Genomic DNA, 23,877 nt, shown 5'->3' with positions numbered 1-23,877 from the left:
TGTGAAATAGGAGTGTTCACGGTGCGTCTTCGGAGTCAGTTTGACTTTCTATTCCGCAGAACTATTATCTGTTCTGTGGCTTAGTTGGTTAAAGCGCCGGTCAAGCGAATACGGAGCCGTGGGTTAGAATCCCACCAGAACGAGATTTTTTTCACAAATTTCATCTCTCAATTTGTCAATTAGCAACATTTCGTGTCTTCTGATTACAAGTTTTTCCAGTATGTTTCAGACATACCGGCAAATCTGGTAAAGTGCCAGTAAAATGGGCAATATGTGTCATTGCAATTACACTAGTTTACAGCATTTTTGAACTCGGTAAGCTGATGATCATTTTTGGTGTAGAATCATGCCCTGAAATTGAAAATGCGAAAGAAAAAATTATAGTAGAGCGAAAATTTTTTCAACTTTCCATACAAGGTTGATGATTTAAAATCGATTTTTGTTCTATTTTTAAGCAAAGTCACTCACTTCAAACATCTCATTTTCCGTAATAAATGCACCGATTGAGCTGAATTTTTTACTGTAACTCGCCTACATACGATATGTCAAATAAACGTTGAGAAAGAATTTTTAGATTGTATTTTCTTATTGAAAAAAATACATTTCTTCATATATTTGGAAATTTGGCTAAAATTTAAGGAGATTGTCCCTAAAGCTCGCCAATATATTGAATTTCATCAATCTTACACAAAACTTGCATTCAGATGATCGAATGGTATTATAATAAGCTTTAAATTTATGGAAAAAAGATTTAAAATTGGTTAAACAAAACGCAAGATATTTAAATTTTAATAAATTCCATATTTTTTATAAGTTGTAAGACTCGATATTGAGCTAGAAGCACTCGAAAACTGTTCTACTTAAAAATTTTGAAGATCGGTATTGAAATCAGCGTTAAATTGTGAGCATGAGCATATATGACCACACAATTCGTAGTTGCTACTCCGTTATTGACCAGAGCAATCGAAATTGCACAAGGAATTAATGAATAGGGCTTGGGACTAGCTTATTTTTCTCAGTGTGCACAGTTCGAGAGCTCTCAATTATAGTAAGGCCAAAAACGGCGCCGGCCACGTCCTTGCGGTCATCGAGGATGGGAGGGAATGTTAGTGAGACAAACGTTGTTATAAAGACCGCGAATCGCTGCATCTCCACGTTTGTCTCAGGAAGGAATTTTTGTTATTAGGGTAGGGTACATTGTCAATCTGGGAGTCACCTATGGTTGGTGATGTAATTTGACAATGGATTAATAAACACTAACTTTCGCGCACAATCGTCCATTTTTCTAAACGAAAACATATCTAATAAAATAAATCTTGTCACGCGTCTCCACCCCATCAGGGAGTAGAAACTTTTAGCCCATTCCACGCAGAAATCAACTGAACGCAACAAACGACATATCAATAAACCAAACCATATACATTCACAACATGTTACAACATAATACTAAACACCCGCGCATCTAATGTTTTCGTTTTCGCGCGAGATAATTGCGATCGCGGACGCTTATGCTACGATACTCACTCCATACAGGAGCGATGCATGCACAGCAAAGAACAACACGATACTCTCGACCATTTTCCGCACTTAAACAATCTAAAAATAAAATCTTATCGCGCGTCTCCACCACAATATGAAGTAGAAGTCTTTAGTTCAATCCACACAGGAATGAACTGAACGCGACGCTTAGAGTTATATTTACTAAAGAATGTATCGTAGGATCATGATTCACTTTGGTCATATAACTTTTTGATTTTGAATCATGCCGTGAAGACTTTCGCGCTATTGTTCGCTTCACGCGGAAAGCAAACAACGGATCATTCACGTCAGATAATCGATAATCGCAAAACTTAATATTATCTGCAAAAAAGAGTCAGCGCCGTTACTTGAAGTGACGGACTATACAAAGTGTGCTTTAGAGAACACAAAATAAAGTCTACGACTATCAAAGTCATGTTATTTTACAACGAACATTCACAATAAAATAATAGCATGAAACGAGCTCACCCATTTACGTGTTGTCGCTGGTTGTCTGTGTATCTCGACGTCGAACAAATCACAAAGGCAAGCGCGCACTAATTTGGATGATTTGCTGCAAAGCTACCGCACAACTCCGATCTTCAGCTACCGCACGATCGAAACGGAATCAATTTCGGCTCTAACACTCGCGTGCCATAAACTAGCTGTATATGTAATGTATCCTTGCATTTGCATCTACGCACATGCTTTAAAATGGGGACTTCGATATGGTGCCCCGCGAAGACACCACCGACACATAATGATAAAAGACGAGAAAAAAAACGAACACACGCGCGCCGACCGGGTGGCTTTACGAAGCCAGCGCGCGAGGCTCTGCTGCTGTCGAACTACACAAATTCATGTCAGGCAAAGAAAGATCTCCAATTAATGACAGTGGAAGTGCTCAAAGAACTCTAAGTTGAAGTGAATCAGGCCAGCATTTCTTGGAACAAGCCTGGAACAATCACTATCGGAACATCGCAAACGTCCGTAGAGGAATTCACAAAGAAGAATGTTTTGGAAAAGTCCCTTGAGGATTTTTTTGGAAAAGTCCCTGAAGGACTTACCTTACCGGTCAGGCTAAGGCCGGGGTGGCCTCTGCTGTACATAGTAGCCGCCTCCATTCCACTCGGTCCATGGCTGTTTGTCTCCAGTTCCGCACTCTGCGTAGGGTCCGCAGATCGTCCTCCACTTGGTCGACCCACCTAGCTCGCTGCGCTCCACGTCTTCTTGTACCGGTCGGATGACTCTCGAGAACCATTTTAGTCGGGTTGCTATCCGACATCCTGATGACGTGACCCGCCCACCGTAGCCTCCCGATTTTCGCGGTATGGACGATGGTTGGTTCTCCCAGCAGCTGATGCAGCTCGTGGTTCATTCGCCTTCTCCAAGTCCCGTCTTCCATCTGCACTCCGCCGTAGATGGTACGCAACACCTTCCGTTCGAAAACTCCAAGGGCGCGTTGGTCCTCTGCACGTAGGGTCCATGTTTCGTGCCCATAGAGGACGACCGGTCTAATCAACGTTTTGTAGATGGTTAACTTCGTGTTACGGCGAACTTTATTCGATCGTAGAGTTCTGCGGAGTCCAAAGTAGGCACGATTTCCTGCCACAATGCGCCTCTGAATTTCTCTGCTGGTGTCGTTGTCGTCGGTCACCAGTGAGCCCAAGTACACGAATTCTTCAACCGCCTCGATTTCATCACCGTCGATATGAATTCGGGGTGGCGGGCGCGGTGATTCCTCCCTGGAGCCCTTTGCCATCATGTACTTTGTCTTCGACATATTAATGACTAATCCGATTCGCCTCAAATTTACGAGCAATAATATCAATATCATCGGCGAAACCAAGCAGCTGAACGGACTTCGTGAAAATCGTCCCACTCGTGTTTATCCCCGCTCTTCTTATTACACCCTCCAAAGCAATGTTGAACAGCAAGCACGAAAGACCATCACCTTGCCGTAACCCTCTGCGAGATTCGAAGGGACTCGAGAGTGTCCCTGATACTCGAACTACGCACATCACTCGATCCATCGTCGCTTTAATCAACCGTATCAGTTTATCCGGGAATCCGTATTCGTGCATAATCTGCCATAGCTGTTCTCGATCGATTGTATCATACGCCGATTTGAAATCGATGAACAAGTGATGTGTGGGCACGTTGTATTCGCGGCATTTCTGCAACACCTGGCGGATGGCGAACATCTGGTCCGTTGTAGCGCGTTCACCCATGAATCCAGCCTGATATTGCCCCACGAACTCTCTTGCAATCGGTGATAGACGGCGGCATAAAATTTGGGAGAGTATCTTGTAGGCAGCGCTCAGTAGTGTGATCGCGCGGTAGTTTCCGCAATCCAACTTGTCGCCCTTTTTGTAGATGGGACACACGATACCTTCCATCCATTCCTCCGGTAATACTTCCTCCTCCCAAATCTTGGTAATGACCCAGTGTAGTGCTCTCACCAGTGCTTCTCCACCGTATTTTAGAAGCTCGCTTGGTAGTTGATCTGCTCCAGCGGCTTTGTTGTTTTTCAACCGGCCAACCTCCTCCTCAATCTCTTGAAGGTCAGGGGCCGGAAGTCTTTCGTCCTGTGCACATACTCCTAGATCTGTTACCACGCCAGCTTCGGTACTTGCAACGTCGCCATTGAGGTGCTCATCGTAATGCTGCCGCCACCTCTCGACCACCTCACGCTCGCTCGTGAGAATATTCTCGTGAGAATAAGTCCCTGAAGGAATCACTGGTGTAATTCCAGAAGAATTTCTTGGGTGAATTCCTGAAGGTGTCCTGAGAGGAATTCATAAATAAATCCTATGTTTTATGCTCTTAGCATGACGTATGTTTGAATTGAAAACTAATGAATTCGTGAATTTTGAGTTACCAAGCTTGTTATGTAGTTAAATTAGAGAAATACTTGGCGCAATTTCATGTGTTTTTCCAATAAAAAAAAAGTTTGATGCTTATGGATGAAATCCTAAATTAATAAAATTTAGAATAAAATAGATTATTTCTTGGAAGATATTTTCTGGAAATCTTGAGTTGGCTTTATCGGTGAGAGGGGGTCACGCCCACCTCCTGCCCCCCTCTGGCTACGCCCATGATTTTGCCTACAAGGAATCCTCCAGTGATTCTTGCCAGAATTCCTCCAAAACCACTGATTGGACTGCACCTGGGATTTGTACAGAAATTGCTTATGTGATTATTTCATGAATACCTTAAAGAATTTACTAGGAATACCTTTGCATTTCGGTTGAAATTGCTCCCGAGATACCTCCAGGAATTTATCTAGGGATTTCTTCATGGATTCCTTCAAGTGTTCTTTTTTTTTTGGTTTTTTCCTCGGGGAGTCGTATTTGTTTCAAAAATATGTATTTTTCATCCGTTTTATTTAGGATTTTCGAACAAAAATCCCAAATATTATATGACATTGTCATTATACTATCATCCCAGTGTATTTCGATAAACAAAAGATCAGCACACCCTAGTCACTTCCGATATAGGCCGAAGTCAAACCCCAGATCATAAATCGAAGCCATGGTTACATGGGTGAAAGAAAGTTAAAGTGACACTTTGATTGGGATGTGACCCATTCAATAGTCGAAAAAGTTCTGTCAATTGCAGCCTCCACAAGTTGCTGCCCTTTTGGATGCCCATCTGACCGAAAGCGGTGGGCACATAAATAATCATTGGATCGGAAAATTAAGATTACATTAAGATTTATACCGATCCAAATCCTCCACGGCTGACCAACTGTGGCTCCAGTTCCTGAGTAAAAGTTGTTTGTTTCTCTGGAAACGGTCTTCCTTCTCAGTTGAAGAACATTTTGCAATATTTATTTCCTCGGAAAACCGACTGGATGACTGTCAACCAGCCAACCAATAAAATCGGTGCATTAAATTCTTCGCAAAATCTTCCCCTTGTCGCCTCGCAGTCGCACCGTGCTGCCGCAAGGCTGGTTGCAATGCAAGACAGTGGGGGCCAAAGTATGATTACTTCTACATCCACCTCACGAAGCGCACAAATCGTGAGCCGGATCAACTCAAACTTCGGTTCGGAAGCTTCGGTTGCACACCGGGGGAAAAGAAATTCTAGCAAGAGGACCCTTTCATCCTCGAAAATCCTTCCCAACTATTTATCGGATCAGGTTTTATTGTTTTTATCTCTTCGCTCGAAGACTTCTTTGAGACGCTGGCTGCTGCTGTTCGTTCGTCCTTTCGGGAGCGCCAAATGCACGTTCCAACCTTCCGGGTAGGAAGCAACTTGTTCGTGAGTTTCCTTCCTTGAGTTTTTTTCTTTTCAATCCACATTCGACTCGCTTCCGAGGGCCATGGTTGAGTGATAAACGCATCCCGGGGAACTTTGTGTAGTGCAATCCAGGATACCTACCCATATCCATTTACCATGACGCGGTGCGATACCACTTGTGTGTGGCTCATGGACTGCACCTTTCCGAAAGAAGATACAAACGCGGCAAAAGATTTCCGAAAGCCACGTGGCGGTGGTGCGGTGGTCTCCTCTGTCTATAAAAATCCTATCAGAAAAGATTTAAAAATCTCTCTTCCGGAAACGGAAAACTTTTTCATTTTGTGCCAACTTGGGAAATGCGCTTGCTTCCCCGTAAGCTAGTTTACCTCTCTGTAGTTGAATATTGATTAGACTGGTGCGAAAACAGTGTTGATGCATTCAAAAAAGAATGATTAAAATCCTTTGATTTTCGGCTCATAAGACTGTTGCATTGCTTTAGTTAATTATTAGCTATTAATTAGTTAACTATTAACTAATTAATAATTAGTTAATAAGCTATTAATAAGCTATTAATTAGTAAATTATTAACCTATTAATTAAAAGACGCGGACACGTTCAATGCTTCCAGTGAGCTTTTTGCTCTTTTAAGGAAGCACGACACTAGACAACGGACTAGCATGCAACGCCCAGTGGCACAGCCGAAAACTTTTCCTGACAGCTGCGGCGGGAATCGAACCCGCGCTCCTCAGCACGATGCGACTAAGAGCTTGGTGACCCTAGCCGCACGACCACGGAGCCACAGAGTTATTATCTCTGAGAAAGCTCAAAAGCCGGAACAAAACATTGGTGAAGATTGGCAGGTTTTAAAAAAATCACTTTCTTAGAATCCAGTGCAATTTTAAATAATGTATATATTCTATCCAGTAAGTAGGTTTAAAATAAGAAATAGTATTTCAGTCTAAATTTTAGTACTAGTAGTAAAGCATAAAATAATGTGCTTAATTTTTGCGACAACTCATTTAGAATTGTACGGTTGACGGTGTGGATCGGGAGTTTTCCATTATCAGTCTATTTATTTATATTGTTGAAATGGGACCAGTCTCTTCGAATTGAATTTGTAGCAGACTAGAATTATTTGAACTAGAAAACTTTTACAGCCTTTTCTTAGTTAGTGTGCTATGCACCTGCTCTAGGATGGATTTTAATCATCTATATCTAAGTGTACAATTAGCTTTTAGTTGAAATACACGTTAATGAAAATTAAAAAAAAAAAAATCATCCACAAATGTCCTGCCGATGCAAATTTTCGTAATCCAAACTGTGATGATATACATTCATATCTTAAAATTAAATTTAGAGCATTGAAATCATTAAACAATGTTAAAAAAAACTCCTTAAACCCTGGCCACTTACACCATTCTATAAAATCATTAAAGCAATCTGCATTACAATAGTTATTTATGCCACGAGCTGCAAAATGATGATTTTTAGAGCACCAGTTTACATTTATCCAACGAAACTTGCCGAGTTGGATAAATACGACGAGTACTGTAAAAATCGAATTTTGCAACGAGTTGCATACAACATTTTTTGCAATGTCAAAAATATTGTGGAATATGATTATTTTCATCAGTACCATCATGCTTGGCGGTAATTCAATGGGTACGACCACGTGCTCCATCATGCTAGACACGAAATTTGGATCAAGCAAGCCGTGCTATAACTGTCGCAGTTTACAAGACAACTAAGGTTGAAGATCAAAATTGCTGTTGACATTCAATCAATTTTATTTTTGGTATTTTTGTAGACAATGTTGTGCCCAACAACTCTGTTGAAGGCCATAATATGATCCGACGCTTGCGAAAATGTGCAATGTGAAGGGGAACATTTAAATTCCATTTGAGATCATCATCTTTCTCTTCTTTCTTTTCTTTTTCTTGACGTAACGTTCCCACTGGAACGAAGTCTGCTTCTCAGCTTTTGTGCTATGACCACTACCACGATTTTGTCCGTGAGTGCTCGTAGTTGCACCTAAACCACTGGGACGCTCGAAATGCCCCGAAAACCCACTAAAACTCCCCTGTGACCCCCAGGAATCCGTGGAACCTCCATGAGCCACTGAAGTGCCGCTGGGAATCCCTTCAAACCTCTGGAACCTCTTTAACTTCGTAGTACTCCCTGAACCTCCCTGGGAATTCCAGAAGCGCCCCTGAATCCACCAGAAAAGATCTTGAGACTTCAGATGTCCTTCCTAAACCGCTTGGGACCCTCTGAAATGCCCTTGAGACTACCTATAATATCGCTGAGATCCTCTATAAATGCCCTGAAATGCGCCTGTCAAAGTAACACACTTGTCACAGAAAAGTCACGGCAACGCAGGTTTTGGTTGCGCTGAGGTCACTGTGACTTAATTCTAGCAATTAAGTATGTTTTATGTTAGAAGTAAATCATCGTGGCTTTTGCGCTGCCGTGACTCTTCTGTGACAAGTGTGTTACTTGGGTACAACTCTCCTGAAACGACTCTAAAACGACCTTGAAACCCCCTAAAACCCCTCTGAGACCCCCTTAGACGTCCCTGAGACCTTCTGAATCTGCCCTGAGATCGCATGGTACCTCCTGAAACCCCTAAAGACCCCGACGAAACGCCACTGAAATCTCCTGAAACCCTCTGAATCCCCATGGGACCTCCTGAAACGCTCTTGAGACCTCCTGGGACCCTCTGGAACTTCCCTGGAATCTCTTGAGATCGATTGAAGTGCCCCTGAGATCTCCTGAAAAGTCCCTTAGACCATGTGGTGCACCCTTGAGCTCCAGTGGAGTCCCCGGGAATCCTCTGAGACCCTCTACAATGCTCCTGAGGACCCTTGTACCCTCTGGGACTTCATGGTACCTCCTGAATCTCGCTGGCATCACCTTAAAACGTCCCTGAGGTCTCTTGGAACCCCGTGAAGCCCCATGGGGCTCCCTGAAACGCACTTGCAACTTTCCGTTGCTCTTCCCTATTAAAACTATCTAGCCGCCGTTTGTTATCATATTACATTTTCTTATACACAATCATGGTTCAGAATAGCACTTCATCTTATGCAGGGTACAAAAAAGGTGCAATCTTGAATAATGTATGAAAATAGATTATTTAAATGGTTTTAGTGAACCCAGAATGAGCTTCGACATTTTTCTCAGCACTGTTACTGAGAAAGTAAAATGAGGAATACTTGTAGGAATCCCAGAATAATTTTTTTCTGGAACCACTGAAACAAATTATGCAAAAATCTCTACATGGACATTCGTTTGGGGATTGGCAATGAAATCTCTTGAGATATTCCTGAAACAAATGAATGTGTAAAGAAACCTCCGGATGAATTTCCGAAAAGAAATCCTGAAGAAATTTCCAAACAACATCCTGAAGGAATTTCTTTGGGAATCCCAGAAGGAATAAAAAAACACTACACCGTCATCAATCGGATATCACACAGACTGAACGATCACAAACATGAGGCAACGGACAACATACGTAACACCCAGTGGTCGAGTGTAGAATTGTTCGTTCGACGAAATTTTTTTACCAACTCTCCGAAGATTAAGAAACACCTAGACGACTGACGCCTCCAACCGTACGGCCACGAAGCCCAATTTCTGAAAAAAAAAAAACCGCAGGAGATGTTTATAAACTAATCCTTTGATGATTTTATGGAGGAATCTGATGATATTTGTGAAGGAATCCATGGAAGGTTTTCTAAATGAATCCCTCGAGGAATTTCTGAAGGAATCCATGAAGTGTTTTTGGAAGGAACTCATGGAACCATTCTTAACGAATCCTCGGAGAAATTTCTGTAGACATCAGAGGAATTCCAGCAGCAATCTTTGAAGGAATTGCCACACGAATCCTTGAGTGAATTTATAAATACATCTTTAGAGGAATTTCTGTAGGATTTTCTTTAAAAAAAAAAAACCCTGTAAGAATTTCTAGAGGGGGCTTTGGGAGAGAGTGAAAGCTTTTATGGAAGATTTTATAAAATAGTTCTTGGAAGTGTTCCTGAAAAATTCATGGAGAAAATCTTAATAAAATTTTCCTAAGAAATCTTTGAATTGATTGATTGATTTGTCTTTATTAGAGAGACTTTCAGCCCTTGGCTGGTTCGTCTATCGAGAAATCTTTGAAGTAAACACTGAAGAAATTCATAAAAAGATTTCTGAAGGAAGGCTTTCACACATTTCTGGAGAAATCTCTTAAAGAATTTCCGATGGAAACTCTGGAGGAATTTCCGCAGATTTTCCGAAAAATCTTAAGGAATGCAAGAATGACTTTCCAATGGAATACATAGAGAAATTAGAGACAGATTTTTTGACTAATTTCTGAAAACAACCCCTGAAAACATTCTAAATGCCTCTCCGGTGGAGCCAGTAAACGCGACATGGAAGGTTTTCTCAACTTTCCTTATTTCTGTTGGAATATCTAGTAAAAAATCTGAAGTTGGTGGAATTTCAGAATGAATTAATGGAGAAACTTGTAGTAAAAGGGCATTTTTTTTATTACCGTACGGGATTGGACCAGAGGGCCCCAGATTCTCATGAAACTGTTTCCACAGGCAGGGCTCATGAATATGTGTACAAAAAAAAAATATATGAGAAAATATAGCCTCGTCTATTTTTCCGGAAAACTCAGGTGGAAATTCATTGTTTTCCCCTGACACTACTTTGAAAAATCATAACTCAAGAACAAAGCATCATAAAAACAAAGTTTTTTTTTTAAATGAAAGCAAATTTTCTCAGAAATCCAAAAAGTATGAACTGGAAAAAGTTCTCCACAGTAGAGAAAACTCGTAAAGAAAAGCCGGAAAAACAATGCCCGAACTCGTAAAAAATATAAAAAAAAATATTTTTGAGAAGGTTAACGAAAAAAAAGTGCATTCCAAAAATTTCGGAGACTAAAGTTTATGGTTTATTCGCTATAATATTTGGATGACACTTTTTTTCGTTTTTGAGTTATGGCCAATTTTGTTGAAAATGTCCAAATGTGTCATGTAAGCCTTTTCTTTGAAAAATCATAACTCAAGCACGAATCAAAGTGTTTTTTTTTTTGAAAATGAAAGCAAACTTTCTCAGGAATCCAAAAAAAATGAAAAGGAAAAAGTTTTCCACAAAATTTTCCACCGTTGAGGAAAACTATGCCCAAACTCACGGGAAATAAAAAATAATAATTTGAGCAGGTAGTTTCATATTTTTCGTTCTTGAATTATGGCCAATTATGTTAAAAATAATTGCTATTTTTCACAAAATTGACCATAACTCAAGAAAAAAAGAAAAAGGTCATTCCAAAAATTTCAGCGATCAAAACTTATGAAATTACCTTCTCAAAATATTTTTTTTTTAATTTTTAACGAGTTCGGGATTAGTTTTTTCGGCTTTTTTTTTAATTTTCTCAACGGTGGAAAATTTTGTGGAAAACATTTTCCACTTCATATTTTTTTTTTATTCCTGAGAAAATTTGCTTTCATTTTCATTAAAAAACTTTGTTTCTACGATGCTTCGTTCTTGAGTTATAATTTTTCAAAGAAAAGGCTTATATGATACATTTGGACATTTTTCAACAAAATTGGCCATAACTCGAAAACGAAAAAAAGTGCATTCCAAAAATATCAGCGATTGAAGCTTATGGAATAACCTCCTCAAAAATATTTTTTTGAAAATTTTCCACGAGTTCGGGCATTGTTTTTCCGGCTTTTCTTTGCGAATTTTCTCAACTGTGGAAAATTTTGTGGAAAACTTTTCCAGTTCATATTTTTTTTGGATTTCTGAGAAAATTTGCTTTCTTTTCCTAGAAAAAAAAAACTTTGTTTCTATGATGTTTTGTTCTTGAGTTATGATTTTTTAAAGTTAGTAGTGTCATGGGAAAACAAAGAATTTCCACCTAAGTTTTCCGGGAAAATAGGCGACCCTAATTTTTTTCTCAATTTTTTTTTTGAAATTTGAAGAAAATCTGAGACATTTCGGCCCAATTTGTACGAAAATAAAAAAGAATGCCCAAATATTTTTAAGGAATCTTTGGTGGAAAATTTCCACCTTGATGTTTTTTTTTTAAATCCTTGGAAGAATCCATGTAGAAAATACTTGGTGGTGTGTTTGAAAGAATTTTTGGAAGATTTTTTTAAAACCCCTCTTCAGGATTACCAGGAACCTCTATGGGCTTTCTGAGGAAGTTCATGTTGAAATTCCTGAATAATATCTAAAGAAAACCCTGGGATCCCAGGGAGTTCATGTAGGATTTTTTGAAGAATTCTTTATGACATTTCTGGAGAAATTTCTGGTGAAATTCTGCAAGTTTATCTGGAGGAATTTTAAAATAAATTCCCGAAGGAAAAAGAAAATTTAAATCCTTTGAACATTTTTCTAAGTAATCCGCAAATGAATTCCTGAGGTATCTTTCCAAAAATATTATGAAGGAATCTCTGGAAAAATTTCTGAAGAAATATCTAGAGGATTTTTTGAAGAAACTGGGCGTAAAAATAAAAGATTACCAGCAGTAACACACAGAAGGTGAATCCAAGAGGCATACTGTTGTTTTTATTAATAAGTGCACCCTCAAATTACCAATCAAGTTCAAGCTTAAAGTATTGCAATATTGGTACGTCCATGCAACTTCTAGGTATAAGATTCCTTGAACTGCTTTCGAATCGAGTATGAAGAAATTAATGGACAAGAATCCACCTTTCCGAAAAAAAACTACAATTTGACCAGATTAAAATGACGAAATCTTCTAGAACTAAGTTCAGTCCTCTCGTATCATTTAGTAATTCACGGGCTTGGAAGTCCAGAGGCTACCGCTTCTGAATCATATGCAGAAGATCCTGGGTTCAATCCCTGGTCCGTCCCTTTCCTACTACTTTGTATCTTTCCATATACTTTCTCCTCTCTACACATACAACTCATGATCATGTGGATCATGGTCATCGATATAACATAGAATAAACCTTCATTCCAATTTTGACAGCAAAGTGTGGATCTATCAGATAATGCCTACGAGTTATGCAATCATGCGAAACGAGGGTTCACACATTGGTGCGTGGATGCCAGGCGTAATGTGAAAGATTAGTATGTTTATCACTTTATAGATAATGCGGCGCACTCTAATCTTTCACCTAACGCCTGGCATCCACGCACCAATGTCTGAACCCTATGCCAACCCTATCTCACCAACACTCCGACATCCACAAAAATTTGTGCAGACGTAAATGTATATTCAGTCAGCTGTGGATACAAACGATTGCAATCATCACTTCCTTCCCCTTTCCCACATTGACCTGCAACCTGACGTGGCAGGCGCCATTGTCGCCTAATAACTAGAAGATCATCAACATTCACACATTGAATATGCATGTTAGTCCCTGGCAGATATCTCATTGATTCCTCGTGTGAGCGTAGCTAGTCTGGCGATACTTGAGTAGCATCCACGTGCGGTCAATCAAGCTCAAGAAATCGCCTGCTCCGCAGAAAAACTTCAAATTGACCAGATTAAAAAGACGAAATCTTCCATAACTAACTTCAATCCTCTCGTTCCATTCAGTAATTCAATCCGTCTACCTCAATCCAACCTCACAACCAGCACCAAACAGCCAAAACTTTGCCACGGAGAACGAAACGAAAATCAAATCAAATATAAATGGTAATAACAATAATTTGAGATTATAACTTTTCACAAAAGAACGTTATTTTCGATATTTCTCGTTCTCTTTTTCTTATTCCTTTTTTTCCACTGCCTCATCATTGCCCCCGCAGTGTGTACCAAAGTAAGTAACCTTATTATTGTGCTTCCCAGCTCTCTACCACTGACTGCCTGGTGGGAAAAAGATTTCCAACTCCTGAGGCGAATAAATTGCAGCTCGAGTGTTGTACAAGGGAAAGCAGGAGGGAAATGACCCCATTGATTTCCTTTCGGTTGTCTTCCATTGAAAACAACCTATCTTACAAAACATTGTTTATGCTTTATCATGATTTTTATCATCAATTACATGTCATTTAGATTACCTTTAGAATCTAAATCGAAGGAGGTTTTCTTAAACTTTTAAACCTTTTCTTAAACTTGTTTTATCATCTCACCAAACAGATGCATTCAATACCATTTTCTCCTCGAAAAAGATGAAAACTTCGCGGGTTTTCCATCGCCTTCATCATCATCAAGAATCATGCTCTCGGTAACAGACCCGCACTTGAATCAGCACGTTTAATTTGTCTGGTAAATTTCGCTAAGTAAGCGAAACTTTCTGGTCCGCCTTCGTGATCATAGCGAGCCAATCGAGGGTGGTTTTAAACTTGTTTCTCTCTCCGCTTGCTTCGGCGAGTTGCATTATGTTCTGGGATGAAATAATTGATCAATTGAACGGAAACATAAATTAAAGCTTAAAGAAAGTGCTTGAAACTTTACATGTACTTTTTTGTGGAACCAAACCCAACAATAATTCTGATAATACGGTCTTCCAAAGAAGACCAATTTTCATATAATGTCAAAATGCCAAGAGGCAAGTGCTAGTCAATTATCCACCAGTAAATTGCAATCGATACTGCATTAACGATTTGTGCTCATATGGCAAACTGAAAAAAAAAAAAATATCCATTTTCCCTGCCTTTCCCAAAAAAAAAACTCCAGATTATTTAGTTCGCTGTGAAGGCCGAGGTAAATCGCGCTCTTTTATCCCGGTAGTTGGTCCTTCCGTTGGATGCACCACTCTGCTGCTGCTGCCGTTGCTGCCGATGCCAAAGTACATTTTATTGGACAGATTTTCCAATTTTACGGACCAACGGTTTTTACGCCTGTGCGCGCATCCTCCACGTCGTCGTCGTCCACGCGGGATAGAGCAAACCGGCCAGCAGCAGCATCCACGACCAGGACTATAGTACAAGCTGGCTCTTTATCCCGGTTCATTTCTCTTCCCCTACCAAGGACGACACCCGACACCGATTGGAGCCGGGGGAGTTGGGACACAGGGCAATAGTTTGCCACCATCACCACCGACCGCCGCTCGGCCGAAAGTATAGATTGCTGTCCGCCGCCACCGATGCCGATGGGGGGTTGAGCGCTGCTTGCTGTTATTTTACCTACGTGGATTTTGGTGGGTTTGGCTTTGGCTCTTAATTCACCGGTTGGTCGTTCTTTATCATCTTTCGGGCGTACAAGCATTTGGGGATATCGTTGTTTGGCGGGTTCGGCCTTGTTTTTGTTATGGATGGCAGTTTTGTAGTAACTCTCTGTATTCAAAAAGCCACACAGTGCTATGAGTAATGGGTGGTGCTATCTCTGAGCAAATGTTTTTCAAGATTCTTGAAGCGACACAAACTAGTGTAATAGAAGGATGAATGTGTTATGAAAAGAGAAAAGTTCATGAAGAATTTTTGTGAACTGACTGTAGTATTTCTAATTGTTCTTCATCAAATCTTTATAAAAACTTACAATTTTAACTTTTTTGGATTGGCTTTCTCAGTGACTAAGTAAAGACAAGTATTTTATACTGTTCTGACGTTTCGGCATTTTGGTTGGGGCCTTCTTCAGGGATTGTATTGTCTACTGTCCCTGAAGAAGGCCACAACCAAAGGGCCGAAACGTCGGAACAGTATAAAATACTTGTCTTTACTTAGTCATTGAGAAAGCCAATCCAAAATAGTTGATCAGTATCAAGTCAAAATCGCCATTGCACTTACGATTTTACATGTGTGTACGTCAACAATTTAATTGGCACTAAAAAAACAGCAGTTTCCAACTCAAACGGGTGAGCTTGTTCCATACTAATTTCTTATACAGTAGTTCTCTATTGTTCTGTGTACTCAATTTGTCCCCAATTGTTTTGTGAAGATCATTTTTAGGCTCTTTTATGATGGCATTACGTTCCAACTGGTACAGAGCTTGCTTTTGCTATAACTTCTTCACAATCATCAGTTTCAATCTACAAAATGTTTATGCCGTTTCTACGTTAACCCTCCTTTGGCATTAGGGCCATTTTTGTTTTGACCCAAACCGTACACTACGTCAGCGAGCTGCTGCCAACGTGATGCAAAAGGAAGGTAAAATATGGTTACGATGCGCGTTCAGCACATAAACCAATAATGAACACCATAAATTAAGTATAATTTTTACTAAGAAGCTCAGATATTGGGAAGCATGGTTTTACACAACGTGATAAAATATCACTGCCTCCTCCTCTCCTCTTCTTGGCGTAACGTCCTCACTGGGACAAAGCCTGCTTCTCAGCTTAGTGTTCTATGAGCACTTCCACAGTTATTAATTGAGAGCTTCCTCTGCCAATGACCATTTTGCATGCGTATATCGTGTGGCAGGCACGAAGATACTCTATGCCCAAGGAAGTCAAGGAAATTTCCTTTACGAAAAGATCCTGGACCGACCGGAAATCGAACTCGTCACCCTCAGCATGGTCATGCTGAATACCCGTGCGTTTACCGCCTCGGCTATATGGGCCCTATCAAGCAGTCCCATGAACCGGATATATCCCGGGTGCCCCCAGGGATGTGGCCAAAGTGGCCATTCTAGCAACATTGTCAGAATCATTCATGCGGCACCTCGAACTTCATGATTCGTCGAAACATGAAGGAAAATAGTCCTTCCATGCTCATAAGACCCCTCGGGAACGGCCTGGCCATACCCGGAATGTTCCGGGTGCCTCCAGGGATGTGACAAAAGTGGCCATTTCCATTATATTATCAAAATCAACCGTACGACACCTCTAACTTCATGATTTGTTGAAACCTAAACGAAAACAGCCCTTCTAGGTCCTTATGGCCACTTGGGACCGGTCTGGCCATACCCGGTATGTTCCGGATGCCCTCAGAGAAGTGGTCATTTCTCAAACATAGTTTAACTGTGCACAGTTAAAATAGAAATGTAATTTTAAGTTTATTTACATGCACTTATTTGGAGCATGAAAATAAACACAAATTTAAACAACGATTTAAAATTACATGACCTGAAAGACGAAAAGGCTGCGTTGAAATTTAAATGTCGTTGAATTTTACACGAAATACTGCTGGTGGCTCGCCTGGTGCTTTGTTCCAATTCCCACTTCGTTCCCATGGATGCTGCTTTGCTCTCCGAGCTGGAGGTAGAAAAATGAAATAAAACGGCGCCTTTCGGGAATGTTTTTTCATGACTTATTCAATCTATAACTTCGATAATTGTTATATTTGAATTACATATGCATATTCTTGTCTATGGTAAGCATTTACTGCATGCCGTCTCCGAGCCGAAGTAGCGCTGCCGTGCGCGGTGCTGACTGGTGATGCAGGGAAACAACCCCAATTTCTGAAAGCAGTTCAGTTGAATTGTTGAGTTCACAATCACAGCAGCATTCGATCATAATTCACAGGTTATCTCTCACTTACCTGTAGATAAAAACCAGCTTTGGCATTGATGTTTTTGGCAAAAACAAAACTTTTCAGCAGCATTAAATCAGTAAATTTTTCCGCAAAAAATCGCGTTTATCTCAAAATTGAACGCGACGGCCATACTACTATCGGTGCTGGTTTGTTGTCAATAATTTACATGTCGATTGAAATTTAAACGTTTCCCAATTGAATATTCAACGTTTATCGACTTACTTTTGTGAAGGGCATGAAATGTACAATTCACAGTAGTATCACGGGTTTAATATGGTAATACTGAATGTATTTTCATGCTCCAAGTTTGTGCATTGATTTTAACTCAATATTAAATAAAATTGTTGTTTCAAGTTATGTAAATTTAAAATGGAAACGATTTACATGTCATTGAAATTTACTTTCTTTTTGCTGTGTAGAGAAAAAAGAATGAAAATAATAAATTAACAATGTTTTCAGTGCATCCAGTCGAAAGCATGAATACTGCAATTTCAAATGCAGAACCCCGCTTCTTGATAACATTGATGGCTTGGTTACTTTGCTCCATGACAGTTACCGGAGTCAGAACAGCTTCGTTCTTGGAAGGATGTTCAAAATAACGATGAAACTTGCAGTTATTATCAAATATGGTGTATAATCACATAGGATCAAGCTTTGTTGGAATTAAATAATAATAAGCTTCTCAAAAGTTGAAATGTTGCCTTGATGGAGCTAAAAGTATGCCATTTTTCACTATGCCCATAACTATGGATTAAATTATGATGAAGAGTGTACTTTAACCCTTTCACCCCGTAACGTGGGTAGCTCACCTTAGAATGGTGCGTTGCGGTGTAAGATCTGCCAAATCAAATTTTGATCTTGATATTTTACGTATTTTTTAATAAACTCCAAGATCAAAGTTTGATGCTCTTTTCCTTGTGTTTTGTAGTATTTGTGTTTCAATTTACTGCTAAATAACATTTTATTTCAGCAGGATTCAGGTAAATGTATCGTACGATATAAATAATATTTTAAAAATATGAAACTGTGGCGAGCGTGCCACTAATATGTAGCTTATTTGACGTACGATGTTAATATTATTTTATATTTCAGATTATCAACCGAAAAATCTAGTAATTCAACCAAATGCCAACAAGATGACGAGGAAACCAGGATGAATTGGGCAGACAACTGATCGAAGCAGTCTAACAATGATGTGCCTGAACGTTAACCAAGCGTATCCTTTGGAGTTTACCCTTCCACTAACAACACCCAAATTCCCGTGACACCTAGGCCTGAGAGATCGTACAGTTGTCTACATTTTTCATAGGTGTCCAAAACTAACCATCCTTTCCCATTCCTCAGCAGTCGCAAGGACGTGGCCAGGACAGTGCTCGACCATTGGAGGATTGCGTCAGTCTTGTCTAAGTCTTGTCGAAAGCAAGTTTACTTTTATGATGACTGCAATAAACCTAGCAGTGTCGTAGTTTCTGCATTTCCACCAACAGATGTCGTTACTAATCGAACGGATCGCCATCTGTTGAGAGTTTGAACAGTTTTATTGTGGTAATAATGAATGCCAGAAGGTTTACATACATAGTGTATCGGAGAGTTTTGTTTACTCTTAAAATCTTTATGGATATCTTCAATGGTTTTCATAAAAATAGTCATAAAAGTAGTCATAAAATTGTGAGTTATAATTATAACTATTATAAACCCCAATAAAAACAAACAAATCCAATCTACAATGGAATTGTTACTTGGGTTGCTTTATACTTGGAAGGGTTCTGAATGATGGACCTTAGATTTGTTTTGCATTGATTTACGACTGACATAGGCATGATATTATAATGGATTTCAATTGGTCCAAGCATGGCTGAAGTTGAAAGTCATTAGCGTCCACTTTATTAAAATCGTATTTTACCTCGTGTTTTCTCTAGCACAAAACAGGAGATGCACCAAACAAAATGGCTTGAAAATGCTAGACGGTGTTTACTGCGACTGGTGGGGATCTACGGATATAAGACCTACATAAGACTTCGTGGTTCATGAACAGTCCCTGAATGTGCAAATTACTTCAAAGAAAGCTTAATGCAGTGATGAAACTTAAGGCGAATCTCTCGTGATGATTTTAACATTAAGCAACACATTCAATTCAGAATAATATATGTAACAGACAGAATGTTATGTTTCCTTGAAATAACTCCGCATACTATCTCTCTCGAATATCATCTTGGCTTATCCATCGCCAAACTGTCGTCTCCGTAATCTACTGACAACTAAAGTTAATTCACTCAGTGCCAACCGAACTTCACCTCCTCTCGCCGACGAGGTCATTCGAAGATGCCAAAAGAAATTACCATCATTAGTGTTGATCCTCCCAGCTGTTTGTGTAAAAATTTGAATAAAATTTCAACTACGAAGCCAAACTTCCTCCGATGTTCGTACTACACACAGCGCATCCCTTTTTCCTACCTGCTGTTCCATCCCACAATTTCCCTAATTGCAGCTGAACCCCGCTACCAAACCGGCCGGAATGATCAAAAGGTAAACTTTTTAACTTGAACATGAGCTTTTCCCGCCTCTCTGCCATGCATAATTTTACTCGCACACATACCTACATAAACACACACCCACTCACAGTAGTGTGGCCCTCGAGCAGAGTCACACGTCTACTCTCGCTCAGTGTGTGAGCCTTCTGGGTGCACTTGCTGATGAAATATAAAAGTTGAATATGACTGAAGTTTCCTTTTTTCGGTCCCACTCGACCCCCCTCCGCCACAAGGACCACCTTCTTGTGGAATAATCCCAGCTCCCAGCCTACCTACGAGCGAGGCATGCCCGTCCTAAACGATATGATGCGAGGTGATGGAATCCACATTATGCAATCCGACCGCTTCTGCCACCACGGACAGCAGGCAAAACTTTCTTTATGCAATTCAGTATCATAATTTCTATTTTATACTACTCATTTCAGTATCATAATGACCTACTTTTCTGTATCAGTTTATTATGCAACTGTAATGAGTTGCATAATGAAAAATAGTTGCATAATATTCATTATGCAACTCATTTGAGTTGCATTATGAACATTATGCAACTCTAATGAGTTGTATAATGAAAAAATCATTGCATAAAATTTTGTATGGAACTCGTTGCAAAACTCGATTTTTTCAGCACTCTTCGTACTTATCCAACTCGGCAAGCCTCGTTGGATAAATGTACGACTCGTGCTGAAAAAAGCAACTTTTTGCAACTCGTTACATAAATAACTATTCAGAGGCACCCGTCTCACCCTAACCACCCATCCCATTGCCGGGGACTAGGAATTTTAAAAATAATAAAAACATCATTTCAAAGTTATCTGGCATAATTTTATGTGTTCGCATTCGGATGTCGCTCTCTACTCTACTCGACGACGACGACGACGGAGCGAAGGATCATCTCACCCGGCCCGGTCTGGCCTGGCCCAACCCAGTAGCATAACAAAGCAAACCGCGCAAAGCGTTAGAAATGGTTGCATAATTTTAGGCTACTTGAACCGTCTATTTCGGGTCTGGGCAAACGGGGTTTCAACTGCCTGCTTTACCGTTCCATCTAATGGCGCCTAAGAGGCAAGTGCTGCTAGAGGGACATACACGTCGTATGGCACACATCAAGCAGGCCATTGTAGAATTTGTTATGATAATGTGCTAAAGCTTTATTGCCATCTTTTTGGGGAATAGAGGCACATTTGGCGAGAAGATGTATATAATGGGCATGGGAAAATGATGTCCTGAACAGTCTACAGTTTTTACTTTCTCGTTTACCAAGGTGTACTAAATGGATGTTTGTTAACTAAAAAAATGGAAAAAATTCTTTTAAAAATAGGGTTTGTAAGTTAGGAAAATGTTTTTGAAAAATATTTTAGATTTTCTGAAAAGGGTTGAATAAAGATAACCGAACGTCGGATGTAGGATGTCGGATGTTGCTACTAACTCAGACCGCCAGTTCCGAGAAATTTCTATCAAATGAATTAAGAAAATCCATGAAATCATTCACTAATTCCTCAGAAGCTTCCTAAGGATTCATCAAGAAACTAGGAACCAAAAAAAAATTATCACTTTTTTTGTAAATCCTTCTATGGATTCCTCCGATGCAGGATCATCAGGCCAAATGGTCACTAGGCCGAATCATCAGTAGGCCGAATGGTCATCAGGATAAATTGCAATTCAGCAGTTATGAAACTAGAAACGGAACTGTTGTTTTACCATTTTCAACAATAATTGTTAAAAAAGTTTTTTAATAATGAAACAAGAAATAATAGCCGATGTTTAAAAGAAGGAAAAAATATGATTTAAATATTAGCAGTTTCAGCGCCAAAAACTATTTTGGCAGTGTTACTAGAAGGAACGACCTATGAATAAAAAAAAAAGAAAATCGCGTTAAGTACTGTTCCTCTGAATTCCACTAAGAATTTGCATCCTTTGACAGATACGTATTTCGACCTCAACTGTAAGGTCGTCTTCAGTGTCTTGTACTTGACTCGACTCGAGTCGAATCAAGTACAAGACACTGAAGACGACCTTACAGTTGAGGTCGAAATACGTATCTGTCAAAGGATGCAAATTCTTAGTGGAATTCAAAGGAACAGTACCTTACGCGATTTTCTTTTTATTTACAGATATTCCTCTAACAAGCCCAGGTTAATCATCATCAACGACCTATGTTCTAAAGAAGGAAAAATTCATACTGAAGGCGACGGGTTCAACTCCCGGTGGGTCCAGGAACTTTTCGTAAAGGAAATTTCCTTGACTTCCTTGGCTATAATGTATCTTTGTGCCTGCCACACGCCACATGCAACATGGTCATTGGCAGCGTAAATTCTCAGTTAATAACTGTGGAAGTGCTTATAGAGCTCTGCTGAGCTAAGAAGCAGGTTTTATCCCAGTGGGGACGTAACGGCCAAAATAAGTTCCAATGACAATTCGGCCTACTTACCATGCAACCTAATGACCATTCGGCCTAATAGCCTTCGGTCGAATGGCCTGACACCGATTCCTCCAAAAATTTCTTTCAAAAAGTTCTCTATGGATTTTTTTTTAAATCGTCCATGCATTGCTTTACAGAAAATCCTCCAGTGTTCCATAAGATACATCAGAAATACCTCTATGGATTTTTTTTTTCTTAGAAATCTCTCTTGAGATTTTTTTTGCAGAAAATTCTCCCATCGATTTCTTTTAGAAAATCAATAACTATGAATTTCTTCAGATTTTTTTTCTTTAGAACATATTTGAAAGTTTTCTTAAAAAATTTGTTTTAGGGATTCCTTATAATTATTTTAAGGGATTTCTTAAAATAATCTTCCTGAGGTGCATAAAAATGGGGTAATGTTTTCATTGGAAATTATACCAATGAAATTTCCCCAGAGATTTCTTTACAAAATCTTCTGTGGATTCCTTCCATAATTGCACTATCAATATTTTCAGCAGTTGCTCCAGGAGCCCATTCATAAAATCTTTCAAGAATTCTTCCAGAGCATCTTTTAGAAATGTCTAAGAGGGCTTTTTTTTTAGATATGCCCAGAAGATTTTTTCAGAAATCCCACCAAAAATTCGTTTCAGAAGTTTTTATTAATCCCTTCTAAAACTTCCCTTGGGAATAACTTCAGACACTATTCTGGGATGTCCTTTGAATCCCTCTGAACTTCATGAACACATGAATTCCTCCAGGGTTTATTGCATTATTACTTTCGGTAATTCTAGCAGGAGAAATACTTCCGGAGATTCCTTAACCGACATGTGAAGAATTATCTTCAAGTTACGAAGTTCACGAATAAAAGCATAAACAATCCGGATATTCCTGCAGAAATGCATACAGAGATTTTTTCAGTATGTAGTATTCTTTCTGATACATATTCCCCTTCAATACATGTGAGGATCAAAATGATCATCTCTACTCCGATGCGATGTGCAACAAGTGTATTTGAAATAGCCAATATGCAAGCCTATTGGTTTTGAATTACGATAGTTATTGTTAAGATGTCGAGCTGGTAGCAGCTGAAGCAAATAAAGAGAGTGAATTCGTTTCGATCGCGTAATTCGTAGTTGAGGTTTGGATCGATACTCCGAAAACCAATATACATCCACCCCTTTTCCCAAGGATGTCTGTTGTTTTTGCCTTTCTCGTACACTAAGTGTACTGGAAAGGCTATATGTTCACTCCAAAAATGACTTTTTGATAGGAGGCCCGGAGGGTCGAGTCACATATACCAATCAACTCAGCTCGACGAGTTGAGGTGATGTCTGTGTGTGTGTATGTGTGTGTGTGTGTGTATGTATGTGTGTATGTGTGTGGTCAAAATAAACTCACATCACTTTTTTGAACTAAACCTCAACCGATTTTAATGACCGACGGTTCATTCGACGCGGAATCTGGTCCCATTGTTTCCTATTGAAAATAGTTCGAATCGGTCCAGCCGTTCCGGAGTTATGACCATTTAGGTGTTCCGGACCGGTACCCCAGGAAGGGGCCAGATATGAAAACGCTACAAACCCATCCATGCGGCACATCAAACTACGGCATTTTCGATAACTTGATGAATGGTAAGCAAAAAAAATAGTCTGAGACCATATCTGAACCGGTAGTGTCCCGGAACCGGTTCCGGGTGTCCCGACGGAAGTGGCCAAACATAAAAGTTAACTAAACCCATGCATGCGACATATCAAATAGTGGCTTTTTTATATCCTGATGAACAGTTAGCAGGAAAATATCCTCAGA

The sequence above is a fragment of the Aedes albopictus genome, chromosome 3 (genome assembly GCF_035046485.1).
Source record: "Aedes albopictus strain Foshan chromosome 3, AalbF5, whole genome shotgun sequence".
Taxonomy (NCBI): domain Eukaryota; kingdom Metazoa; phylum Arthropoda; class Insecta; order Diptera; family Culicidae; genus Aedes; species Aedes albopictus.
This window is presented reverse-complemented; position numbering follows the sequence as displayed.